At 38.9% G+C, this 13,589-nt stretch overlaps 1 long non-coding RNA gene across 2 annotated transcripts in view; it reads right to left on the bottom strand.

Annotated features, from left to right (window-relative positions):
• The window catches only part of LOC118143624 (uncharacterized), a 63,409-nt gene extending 56,956 nt beyond the window's left edge, over window positions 1-6,453 (bottom strand). For both annotated transcript variants that reach the window (XR_008473304.2, XR_013523693.1), the window contains exons 1-2: window positions 6,369-6,453; window positions 5,166-5,246 (exon numbers count right to left, since the gene is read on the bottom strand). This is a non-coding gene — a long non-coding RNA (uncharacterized LOC118143624). The remainder of the gene's footprint in view (window positions 1-5,165; window positions 5,247-6,368) is intronic.
• Between the last annotated feature and the right edge of the window lie 7,136 nt (window positions 6,454-13,589).

Genomic DNA, 13,589 nt, shown 5'->3' with positions numbered 1-13,589 from the left:
TCTGGCAATGTAAGAATTAATACAAGAAACATAGGTTCTGCGCTCATAGAATTTACATTATAGTGGGTGAGGCAATGTAAGAATTAATGCAAGAAACATATGTGTTGCCCTCATAGAATTTACATTATAGTGGGTGAGAGGAGGCAGGAGGCAGAGAAAATTACCAAAACTTTGAGTAAAGCTAGAAAGTGATAAGTGCTGGGAAGAAACAAACAGAGAAAAAGAATGGGGAATTGCAGGAAGCAGAAGTTGTGATGTTTGAAATGAATTTAATGAAGGCCTTGCTTGGAAGGCGATATTGAATAAAGAACTGAAAGGGTTTGGGGAGGGAAAGTCTCTGCTGATTTCTAGGGAAAGACCATTCTAGGGGGAGGAATCAGGGGAAGAGCTCTCGGATGAGCAGGTGCTTGCCCGGTTCCAGAAATAGCACAGAGGCCAAAATGCCTCCAGGAGAGTGAGCGAGGGAGACCACAGGAGGCCCAGTGATGAAGATGCCAGAAGAGGCCAGGTGCTGCAGTATCATTTAGGAGATAGGGGAGTGACATTTCCAGAAGTACATTTTAACAGAAAATTAAATGACTGCCACATGGGAAATCAGGATAGAAATAGAGTGCAATGCCAGAAGCAGAGAAGTCGGTTAAGAGATTTTGACAGCATCCCATTGAAGACGTTATACTGGATTGTAGCAGAGTGACAGAGGCAGAGGTCAAAAGCTAGATTCTGGACCTGCTTTGATAGTGGAGGATTTGCTAATAGCTAGGATATGGGCTATGAAATAAAGAAAAGCAAAATGGCTCCATGAACTATTTGTCTATCTAACAAAGTCAGAGTTGCTACCAGCTGAGAAGAGGAAGAATGTGGAGATGGGGCCACAGACTTGGGGCAGAAGAATCAAGATACTCCTTCTGGCCATTGTATATACAAGCTGCCCAGTTAGACATTTGAGTGAGAATGTCAACAGCTGATCTATGAGTCTGGTATAATATGAACGGGGAACTGAGACGTTCCAGTGTCAAGAATTTGGAGAGATGAGGGTACAAGAAAGTATAAAGAAAATATATATGGAAAAGAACAGATGAGTGAGCTAGGAAAATATCAGTGTGCTATCCTAGAAACTATGTGATGAAAGATTTCAAGGTGGCAGGAGCCATTAGCTCTGTCCAATGATGACTTGGGTGCAACTAAGATAAGGACTTAGATGTGAACATTGGGTTTAACAGCATTGAAGTTTTGGTGACTTTGGCAGGGTGGAAGTGAAGGCCACACTACATGAAGTTTGAAAGAGAAGTGGAGGAGAGAATTCTGAGACAATGAGCAATTTTGAAGAAGCAATGCTAAACTGATAAGGTAAGAAGTGGAGAGGTAAGAGTGGCCATTCATTAAAGAGAAAATATCAATATATTTTAAAAAGACAGCTGTACTCATAAGTTTATTGCTGCTCTATTCACAACAGTAGAGATATGGAATTAACCCAAGTGTCCATCAACAGACAATTGGATAAAGAAAATGTGCTATGTATACACAATGGAATACTATCCAGCCACAAAAAATAAAATCATGTGTTTTGCAGCAACATGAATGAAACTTGGAGTCTAAAGGAACACAGATACAGAAAGATAAATATCACATGTTCTGACATATAAGTGGGAGCTAAATAATATCTACACATGGATGTAGTGTGGGAAATGATAGACAATGGAGACTGAAAAGGATGATGGGGTGGGAGGATGTGGATGCTGAGAAATTAACTAATGTGTGCAATGTATGTTATTTAGGAGATGGACACCCTAAAGTCTTGAGTTGATGGCTATGCAATCTATGTATGTGACAAAATTGCATTTGTGCCTATAAATTTATACAAATGAGAAAGAGAGAGAAAGAAAAATGATGCTGACATTGGAAGGCTAAGGCATCATTGCTGGAGTGATGTCCATGGCATGGTGATAGGACCTGGTCAGTAAGGCTAGTAAAGCACTGGAGGGTTCCAGTTATGTGACAATAGAAGGTGACTCGATGATTTCTGACCATTTTGAGTGGTAGGTGCCCAAAGCTGGAAAGAATCTTGTGGGCACAAATGGGTATGACTAATTGGTAGACAGTTTTCAGTTCCCCACAGTTAACCTTAAATTATTTTCGTTGTCATAATTATTACTTAAGCCATGATACGACTGAGTGTTATGTTTCAATAGCTAAGAGTTTGCTGGGAACTGGCAAGTCTTAACTCATGTGTGCAGGTAATAAAACATGTTCCAAGATGTCTGAAGAGCTGTTAATTAAGCCCTCATATGCCCTTTATGAAAATATCCCTAGGAATACTTGAGCATATGAAAATTTGAATCAATTTTTTTAAACTCAAGAATCATAGTGTTACAATATAAAATGCGTAACTGTGACCATGGCAACAAGCTAAACAAATAAGGACTAAATAATTGATTTGAGTATGCTTCCAAGCAAAAAAGTCAAAAGGATTTGATTTTTTTTGAGAGAGAAGATACACAATTAAACATTAATAAATAAGATGATCCCAGCTTGTGCTGAAAGTACCCATGAGAGATGTGAGGAGATGTATTTATCTGACATTCTGGTCTATAGACATATTTCATTTGCAATGCTGATAATTTTTAAGCTATCAGCCAAATCACATCTCTGTGAATGTTAGCTGATACTAGTAAGTTTGTTATAAAAGTAATCCTTAAATTATCTGACATGGTTCAGCTCTGTGTCCCCATCCAAATCTCACCTTGAATGGTAGTAATCCCCGAATATTGTGGGATGGGCCTGGTGGGAGGTAATTGAATCATGAGAGCAGGTCTTTCTCATACCGTTCTCACCATAGTAAGTCTCAGGAGATCTGATGGTTTTATAAAGGGAAGTTCCCTTGCACATGCTCCCTTGCCTACCATCTTCTAAGATATCTCTTGGCTCTTCCTTTGTCTTGGGCCATGATTGTGAGGCCTCCCCAGCCATGTGAGTCCATTAAACTCCTTTTTTTCTTTCTAAATTACCCAATCTCAGGTATGTCTCTCTTAACAGTGTGAGAACAGACTAATACATAAAATAATTTAAATGGAGATGTGTGACTTCTAAATGTCAAGACAAAATTTAAAAACAATTAGAGTCAATATACATAAACAGATAGGAAAGAAACAAAAGCAGTTAAAATGTGTAAAAACACAAACGGATGATAGAAATAGTAATATATGCATTCTTTTCTCTTATAATATGTTAGCTATGTTCCTTCAAAATATCTCAAATAATAGGGTTCTATTACTAAATATTATGTAAATAAGAGATACACAGCCAGCTCTTTGTATCTGAAAATTTTGCATATACAGATTAAACCAATGGCAGATCAAAAATATTCAATAAATAAATACAACAACAAAAACAATACAGATAGAAACCAATATGCTATAACAATCATTTACATAGTATTTATGTTGTATTAGATATTGCAAGTAATCTAGAGGTGATTTAAAACATACAGGAGGCTGTGCACAGGTTATATGAAAATACTACACCATTTTATATCAGAGACTTCAACATCCTCAGATTTTGGTATATGAGGGCATGCTAGAAAAAGTTCCCCATGGATACCAAAGGATGACCATAGTGCCATAAGAGAAATCTGGCTCATATTTAAGCACATGTAGAGTATGTTTAAAAACACTACACTTCCAATTTTATAAAATAAGTATGTACACATTTATACCATAAAACTAAATTTTTCTTGTCTCTTAATCATAGGATTTCTGGGGAGGTTATTTCCCTCATTTTACCTTTTCATAATATTAGAATTTACTTCAGTGAACTTGCAACAATTTTTTATTCAGAAAGCAAATCCTATTTTTGTGAAACTTTTCTACTCCCTGAAAATAACAAAATTCTAATTGTAATAGTTTAATAAAAGAGTATTTCAGAAATAATAGGTGAATTGCACTTTAGATTAAAATTAAAAGATGTGTATAAATTTTTCTTTGTGTCATATATAAGAATGTATACTGATAATGACAGAAAAACAGACTAAATTCAGAGGCTTTGTTCTGGGTTGCACAGCATTAGAAATTTGGATTGGTTTTGGACCAGCTGGCATTAGGAACCCTTTCAACTGTGAACAGACAACATTTCATTCTAGTCCTCCATTCAATCTTCATACCTAACTTAAAAAGGAGAAAGCAAAATCTAGAACAAGAAACCTTATCATAGAAATCACACCCTGGAGGACAGTAACAGTGCATCATACCAAACACTTAAGCCTGAGTTTGCACCTTGGGGTCTGAGGAGCAGGAATGTCTGCCAGACATGAAGTCAAGTAGCCAGAAGTACAGGGATAAATCAGCAAATTAATGACGGCGACGAGCAAGGCATGGAAACAGTAGAAAATTCAAGGATACTTCTGTGTTTCTAAAATCAATTCAATCATATTCTCCTCCAAGTGGAGAGGGTGATATTGATGAAATGGCTTCATTCACAGAGTGTTAAACTTGCAAGGAGAGAATTACCATGACTTGGAGAAGATGCATTCGACTAAACCAGACTGTTGTTCAAAGTCTTCATATCTCCTCAATCAAATTACTGAGCACTTGACAACAATCAACTAAAAGCTCTTCTGCTGTGCCTGGCACAACAAATGAGGCTATAAAGTGTAAACTGTTGATGACAGGGGAAGGTGTGCGTTAAAAAATAAAAATTAAAAAAAATGAATGTCTCTGTTTAAACATTCAGAAAAGGATACCAATAAAAAAGGCTGACCTGCCAGTGTTCATAAGGATTTTGGCAATACCCAAAACGATTACCATTTAAGAAAATACATTTGTAATTGACAGAAATGAATCTGTCACCTGCAGGTGGGCAAATGATGTCAAGAAGCACACAGCGTGGGTTATACCAGACAGGAACATGCTATGCCTCCCTAGAGGAAGCTCCCAGCTGGACCCACAACTGCTGAACATACAGCCTATTTCTAGTTGTTCTTCTGGAAGAGCTTACAAAGCTTACATTTAATGAAATTATCACTTTGGGAGAATCTGTATGATGGGAGATTTTAATAAGAGGTGAGGACAGAGGAAGGAAAGGTGAGTGAAGCCTGCACTGTTACCGCTACTCTCCTCGCCATTTCTTACCATCGGGTAATACCATGGAATCCATTAAGAACGCACTCTTACCTGGAGTAGCCTTCACTTCGGGCAGACTTCTAGACACTGAGTGAATTTTATCAGGCCATGTTTCAAACTTCAGTTTTCTGTCTGATAATGTTTTCAAAAAAATAGGCAAAATGTCTATAATGAGAATGCCTTCATTAGGAACACATTTGAGCTTTTACTTTTCTCTTTTGTAAATTTTGCATTAAGATAAATATATGTCAGTGTGAATATATTTCTAAAGGACCAGCTGTTTAAACAATTTGAAATTTACTGGAAACCTTCCAAAGCATTTATATTGCAAGGTGAAACTAATGACAAAAACAGTGCCAGTCTTACCAATAAAGCCTCATAGGCACTGAGAAAGCAATACTTTTCCTGGCTCTGCTCAACCTGTTTTAATGTAAAACTAAGAGGAAGCCGCACCTGGAATACATTTCAGTTCCTCTAGTACCACATAACCAAGAAAAACAGTAAGGTTTCATTGTTTCTCTCCCTCTCTCTCTTTTTCTATTTTATCTATCTTTGCATTGTAATCATTTCTTCAAATATACATTCTAAAATGACTATGGTATTGTCCGAATATAAAATGACTGTAGGGTAAGGATTGTACAGGACAGTTCCCTTTCTTTCTCCCACCTCTCTCCATCTCTCTCTGTCTCTGGATGCATCTGTACTTCTACCATTTTGAAAACAATTTTGAGGTAATTCAATGCATGTTTGCAATGAAGGAAAAAGGAGTAAGGATGGCAAGCGCACTGCGGAGGGAAAGGGTAAAAGCACAGAGAGCGCTGCCTCAGGAGTATGGCAATTGCAGGTCATGGGAAGAAAAGGTCGTTACTTCCTCAACAGCCCCATTTAACTTGTTCCTGCTTCAAGCACACTGAAGGCAGGAATCAGACCATCCATTTCATTTTAACAGAAATCACATGTATAGGTGACAGCGTGGTATTCGCTGAACTGCCCAGGGCCTACCTCAGGGCTTAGCACCAGCTCACAGCCCACCTGTCTCCCACATAGCCTACGTGAATGGCCCAATTCGAAACAGAGAAAAGCAGAGGTGAAACTCCCACATGCTCCACCATAACATGCCTCCTGCAGTATCCTAACTTCAAGCTTAAACAAAGAAAAAAGGAACTGGGACGTTGATGAGAACTTTCGTTCTGCAACTGGCACCTAAACTTGGAATTACTTTTCCTATTTTTAAAAGGCAATATGAGTTCCAACCTTAACTGAAATTCTGAGCCAGGCATCAGATATGGGAGCTTCCAAACCAGACTGCCTTGGTACACACAGTGCCCCACCATGCACTGAAGGCCCAAGCCTGTGGCATTGTGATGTAAGTGAACTGCATGTCATAAAGATGTCAGCAGCAGTGGCTTAAACCAGCTGAAGGTCTATTTCTCATCGCAAGTCGGAATTCCAAAGGGGAAGCTCTAGAAGCTCTACAGCTGTGGCTTTCAATGGAGGAAACTGGCCTTGGTCCTTGGTGGTTATGCCTCCCACTATATCTTTCAATTCAAGGCCAGGTGGTTTCCTGCTTCTACTGCTCTCTAGATTCTCCCAACTCAGCCTCTCCAATGCATTGATCCTACATGCCAACCTCCTGCATCAAATTTTATGAGCTTTTATATCTTGTGAATTTCAACAGGAAGACCTGCCGTCCTCTAGAGACCAAATTATCACAAATATATTTGTTGCATCCTCTTTAGAATGGAGATCTCCAAACTAAGCTGTGGGCAAAACGAGGCCCAAAGACTGTCTTTGCAGACAAGAGTTTTATTATAACCCAGCCCTACTCATTTGTTGAAGTCTTGTTCATGGACACTTTTCTACTACAGCAAAAAAAAAAAAAAGAAAAAATGTTCAGTGGTTGTAACAGAGACTGTTCAGCCCACAAAGCCCAAAGTAGTAACATTCTGGTACTTTGCAGGAAAAGCTTGCTGGCCCCTTGTTCCTCTGTGTGAGATGACTCTCCCTTACAACCACGGTCAAGTCCTAGGATGGAGGAAGGGAGGAAGAAAGGGAGCAGCTCCATCATTTAAGCACATGCCCCAGAAGCTTTACGCATTTCTTCGAGTCCAATTTTGTAGAACTGAACTTAGTGAAATGGTCACACTTAGCTGCAAGGGAGACTGGTGAGTTTTGTTATTATTTTGTGAAGGGACAGACCCAGCAGCAACACTTACAATTCTCTTACTTTATGAGCAGGTGAGAATTGCAGCTCTCTGGACGAGAGCTAAGACCATCTTCATTTTAATTCCAGCAACCCAAAGCAAGTATATTCAATGTCTCGCAGGTTCGTGACACTAAACAAATGTTTTTATTAAACAGTGACAGTGATTGTTTTAAAAGTCAGCACCTGACACTGTTTTCCTGAGCCCTGACATTTGAAGATTGTACACAATGCCTACTATGAGTTGTTTACTGAATTGTGATTACTTTATAATCATACTGGAATCATATTTATGGAGCTCAAGCCAATAAAATCCCCACAGCATTCAGAACACAAGGAGAAAGCTGCTGGAAATGTCTGCACTGCAGCCAGCAGTAAGGGCCATAATCTCTGTCCCTGGTTTCTGCACTATGAATAATGCTTTACATCTTAGTTTGTTAGTACCAATTTTTTCATTATGAACATACCATAGCTGGAATTTTGAATTTTTTGGAGAATAGATGATTGTAAGAAAAGAAATCAGATACATTATACTACTACAAACACCCTAGGCATTTTGGCATACTACTTTTCTTTTCCTTTTCTCCTTGCATGTAACTTTCTCTTTATTTAAAATTGCAGTCTTTAGACATACATAAAAATTAAATACAGGTAATATTAATAAAATTGCATTGGTATAATGCACTGAGATGCATCCATAGCATGTATTGGTATTCTCTTTGAGTCCTGGGTTATCCAGGTTGGTAGAATTGGAACAGATTTTACTCAAGAATGGTGTAACCCATGGCATGGGAATCAGGCACAGAATGACTTCAAAAGAGCATGGCTTTATAGTTATTTTTGCAGATTCCATTTCCATTCCAACACAACACCAGTCACTCACACCCATGTGACTAAATTCTCACTAGGTCCATTGAAACTGCCATTCAAGAGGTAAGGCAGCCTGGCATGGTGGCTCAGGCCTGCAATCCCAACACTTTAGAACACCAAGACAGGAGGATTGCTTGAGCCCAGGAGTTCATGACCAGCTTGGGCAACATAGCGAGACCTCATCTTTACAAAAAATTTACTAATTAGCTTGGTGTGGTGGCACACATCTGTAGTCCCAGGTACTCAGGAGACAAAGCTGGGAGTATGGCTTGAGTCCAGAAGTTCAAGGTTGCAGTGAACTAGTATTACACCACCGTTCTCTACCCTGGACAACAGGGCAAGACCCTGTCTCTGCCAAAAAAAAAAAAAAAGAACCTACACCAAGAAGAAGGAGGGTGATACAAGGAGCTAATAGTGTAATCGAAGGTGAGAGGAAAGTGAAAATTATAGTGACACTGCTTAAATTTAAATTTTATTATACTTATTTATTGTGTCTCATTTACAAGAATGAAAATGAATACCCGTAGAAGAAAAAAAGTGTGTTTACATTAATAGAGAAAATTTAATCAATATAATTAAAAGCAGGAATACAAAGCAGAGGAGATGCATAAAAAAATAGAATGTGTAAAATAACATGATAGAAATAAATCCAAGGAAGGCAGACCACTCTAAAATCCTCAAGGGATAAATCATGACTGATGCAATTACTATTGCCAATGATTCAGTTAGGGGTGTATTTGTATTCTGCTGCTGTGTGACAAATTGCCATGGACTTAGCAGCTTAAAACAACAGGCCTTTATTATGTCACAGCTTCTGCAGATCAAGAGTCTGTGCACAGCTTAGCTAAGTCTTCTGCTCAGGATCTCACCAGGCTAGTATTCAGGTGTTGGCCAGGGCCAGGGCTTCAACTGAGGCTCAAGGTTCTCTTCCAAACTTCCTGGCTGTTGGCAGAATTCATTTTCTTGTGCTTATATAACTGTGGTCCTCATTTTCTCATTAGTTGTTAGATGGAGACTTCTCTCAGCTCCCAGGGGCCACCACTGCTCTCTGCCTCAAGGCTCCAATAGGCAGTTCAGGACATGACTGTTGGCTTTAAAAGCTCACCTCTCTGGCACTTCACCTTAATTTAAAAGCTCCTCTTAGGGAAGGCCCATCCAGATTGCTCTCCCTTTTGAGTAACTCAACAGTGACTGATTTGTAGCTTGTGCAGAGGAGTGATACATCATCTTCACAGGTTGCACCCACACTCAAGGCAGGCAATTGTACTGGGTATGTCCACCAGAAGTAAGAATCTCAGGGCCATCTTTGTGTCCAACCTAGTCTGAGTGTGAATACGCCTAAACTTGGCAAAGGATTAGATTTTTTAAATCGTTCAGAGACTTCTAATGTTTTTCCTCATGATGAAGAGTTAGATTCTTGTGAGAATCAAGTTCACTTTCTTTTTAGATTTTCCACTGACTGTGGGGAAAAGCGATGCTTGATCTGCAGCCAGCCTGCAGCCCTGACTGGAAAGCCTGGAAACTGGCTGGTGGAGGCCTGACACATGTTTACAGATGGAGCTTAGTGTAGTTGGGGAATGTGTCACTCCAACAGTGAAAATACCAAGTTATAAAGAAGCACACATGAGACAGATTACAAAAACATACCCCAAAAAAGTGAACACCAACTTCCAGCATGTAGTTACTTGTGCAGTGGGAGGAAGTAGAGAAATGTGGTGGGAGGGTGGCTTTGCCAAACTGCATATTTTTATTTCTCAAAAAATATAAAACAAAGATTGAAAAAATGTTGACATTTCCTAGATCTGAGTAGTGGGTTTTAACAAGTCTGTTGTGTTATTTTGGGTACTTTTCTGTATTTTGAAGTGCTTTGTAACTTAAAGCATATTTGATGCAGCTGAGATTGCGTCACAGCTCTGCAGGGTCCCTCAGAATGACCAGCCATCTCATCCCTCCATGTCTCAGCTTCCTGAGCTTTACCATCATCTAGGAAGCAGGGTTTTACATGGATACTTGTGAAAAATGGGACAGAGGAGCTGTGGGAGACACAACCAAAGAACCTTCACATTTCTGCAGAAGGAACTTATTCCAGCCCACAATATTCTGAACCAGGTTACTCAGTGCTCCAGGAAAATCTCAAAATTTATTCTAATTTTAATGCTGACTATATCAGATGAGTAAAGCAGTTTTTGCAACAATTTTATCGAGGTATAATTTGAATATCATAAAATGCTTATTTTAAATGTGCAATTTCATGATTTTTGTAAGTTTACTGCATGGTGCAATCTCCATCACTCTCTGGTTTTAGAACATTCTTGAAATTCCAATAAAATCTCTTTTCCTATTTAGAGTTTAATTTTTCTTCATATCCAGCCCAAGCAACCACTAATCTATTCTACATCTCTATATTTTTTGTCCTATAGGTACATTTCATATACGTTGCATCATACAGGATTGGACTTTTGCCCCTGGTTGTTATCACTTAGCATATTTTTTAGGTTCACCTGCATTGTAGCATGTATCATGCTTCATTCCCTTTAACTGCTGAATGATACTCCATCATATGGATAGATATACCATACTTTATCCACTCACCAGCTAATGAACAGTTGAGTTATTTCCACTTTGGGGTTACTATGAACAATCTTTCTGCAAACATTTATGTGAAAGTTTTTGTGTGGACATGTGGTATTGCTGTTTTTTTCCTGCTTTGGAAGATACTTATGACTAGACTTGCTGGGTTGTTTGGTAAATTTCAAAACACAAGTACTCTTCCATAACTAGTCCAAGATTGGAAGATATATTAGCTTACCAAGAACTGGGTTTTCATCAGTTAAAAACATAAACACAAGCTACTCTGCAGCTAGTACAGCTTTCAGAGGCACTGCCTTAAAGACTTTGGGAAATGTATCACATGTAATGAATTTTAAATTGGGGGCTAATTTAAAATTCCATTTTAGAAATAGGCATGAATTTGTTTATTTTCCAGTATATAATTTACTTATTCATTTAACATAAAATCGTAAAATATTTTAACATTGCCGTATACTCTTTCAAGTTGCTGCTTTAAATCTCAACAAGTAGACATGGTATTTACTTAATTATTCCACTATAGATGAATACTCAACTTTTTTCCCTTAGAAGTCATGAAAAAAAATCTTTCAATATTATTTCTGTGCATGCAGAAATGCCAGCTTTGCTATGCTTTTGGATAATTTCTTTAGGACAAAAAAATCCAAATGTAGTTCTGAAGTTAGAACAAATGCTCACTTAGTGGTTTTTGACCAAGGCTGTCAAATTGCTTTCCAAAAGGTCTATCCGAGTACCAGTTCATACTGCCACTGGCACTGTATAAATTCCCATTTCATTGTATAATTGACGGCAGTTAGTATTACCTTTTCTAAGCATGGCATTTTCTCAATACTCATTTTTCTAAAGCACAACAAATCGATGTAAGAATGAAAGATCAGGGTTCCCCTGCCTTGTTTTCCTAAAATTTGTATAAAGCTCATAGCCACTGTCCGGTTTTTTGCTACCAACAAGGGCTCGTTTTCTTAGAAAAGTTCTGACTCTTTCCTAAATGTATCTTTCTCTTTTCTCCTCCTTTGCTCCATTTATTCTCCTCCTCCTCAGTTTGCATTCTTTATAGACCCACCATCTCACGCTAAAATAGACTGGCTGTGTCTTCTCTTATCTTCCCTAACAGACAGATCTTTCCAAAAAATATTTGTTGGAATAAGATTATCTTTTTTTATCTGGATAGTGTATTTTATTTTACATATTTAATATATACATATATATGCACGTTTATTTATATTTTAGTTACTCACAGAAGGCATGGAAATAGAAGGTTTAATGTACCAGCAGTTTGAAGGACCAGGTAGCTATTTCCTGATAATTGATTCAAGCAAGCACCTGTTAGAGAAGTTTCTGGGCTACCAATTTCATAATATATCTAATTTAAAAAATTGTTGTTCTCTCTCTGCTCAACAAGAACATTGTCAAAAAGTAACACAGCCCATTTTACCCTCAGGATGCCAAACAGGCGATGCCTATCCCTGAAGACCACACAGCAACGCCTGGTGGCATATCTCAGTGGCTAATGTCACAGGACAGCGTCCAGCCCCACACAGCCTTGCAGACCCAGCAGCTGAATTCAGCAGCACTTCCCAAGATCTTCTGGTCACTCCTGTTCTGTGGGCCCCTCCCAAACAAGCTCTTGGCAAGGGTGGGAACAATTACCAGCAGATGCATAGCTGGACAAATCCATTAGTTATAGTCTATGTGCTCAGCAAGCATGGTTCTTGCAGCTCCTCTTCTCCCACAGTCACTCCTGGAGCAGACAATGGGCCCGATTTCCCCTTAGATGGGGGTAAAAGCTTATTTTCAATGATGATCATCCTTCCCTTCTGGTAAAATCTGAATATACGTAGCTAAGTGACCATCAGAGCCTGTATGCTAATGTCTGCACAGGAGGACATACATGTTCAGCACAGGACATATTCAGTAACTTTTGATACCCAAGACTTTGTGAGGTAAAGAGTAAAACTAACTGCAATCATGATCAGTACCCATATTTTTAAGTAGTGGCAAGATCAGACAGCAAGATTAGAGAGCAGTTCATGACAGTAGGATCTTAGGATATATTACAACAAAGAAAAAAAAGAAGGATGTGAATTAGCAAACGTATTTGTGAAATACCCACTAAGTTATCAGCAGTGTTTTTTTAATGTCATTATGGATTTTATATTTCTTTCAACCTACATAGTCCTTTTCCAAGATGAGGAAAATAAGGTTCAGGAAAGTTAAGCAGCTCACCATAATTGGCTTAGCTCTTAAGTGACAGATCAGAATTTAAATTGTGTTGGCCAAAGAGGAGGCTTTGCTGAGGAGAGGCAGGGAGAAGTGCAGAGGATGAAATAAGTGTGATGTGAGAGGTAGAAGAGTTTTCAAAGAAAGGTCTAGCCACTCACAACTATGCCTATCAGAGCCTTGACACTGAAATGCAACAGGTGTTGTGACACACAGTTCCAACTCTCATCCCTGCTCCCTGCCCCACTTCTGAGGGGCAAAGGAAGCCAGAATGAGGACTAACTGAGGCAATCCATAATCCACACTGCCTGTTTCAGGCCCTATCTGCACAGCACATATGCTGGCTGGTTGATTAGTTCCCACTAGGCAGTGGCAAGCCTGCACACCAAGGATATCCTGCACAGCAATGGATAATGGAACTTAAAGTAGAGGCTGGTGAGTCTCAATTAACTAGGAGTCTGCCCAAATGGGTGTGACATTATCAAGATCCACAGCCCCATGGTAGACAGCCAAGCATCAATCAAATAAGAAGCTTCATACACGGGAGCTAAAAGAGATAAAAGGTAAATGCCAACCAACATTTTAAGCTAACT

The sequence above is a fragment of the Callithrix jacchus genome, chromosome 11, assembly GCF_049354715.1.
Source record: "Callithrix jacchus isolate 240 chromosome 11, calJac240_pri, whole genome shotgun sequence".
NCBI lineage: Eukaryota > Metazoa > Chordata > Mammalia > Primates > Cebidae > Callithrix > Callithrix jacchus.
This window is presented reverse-complemented; position numbering and strand designations above follow the sequence as displayed.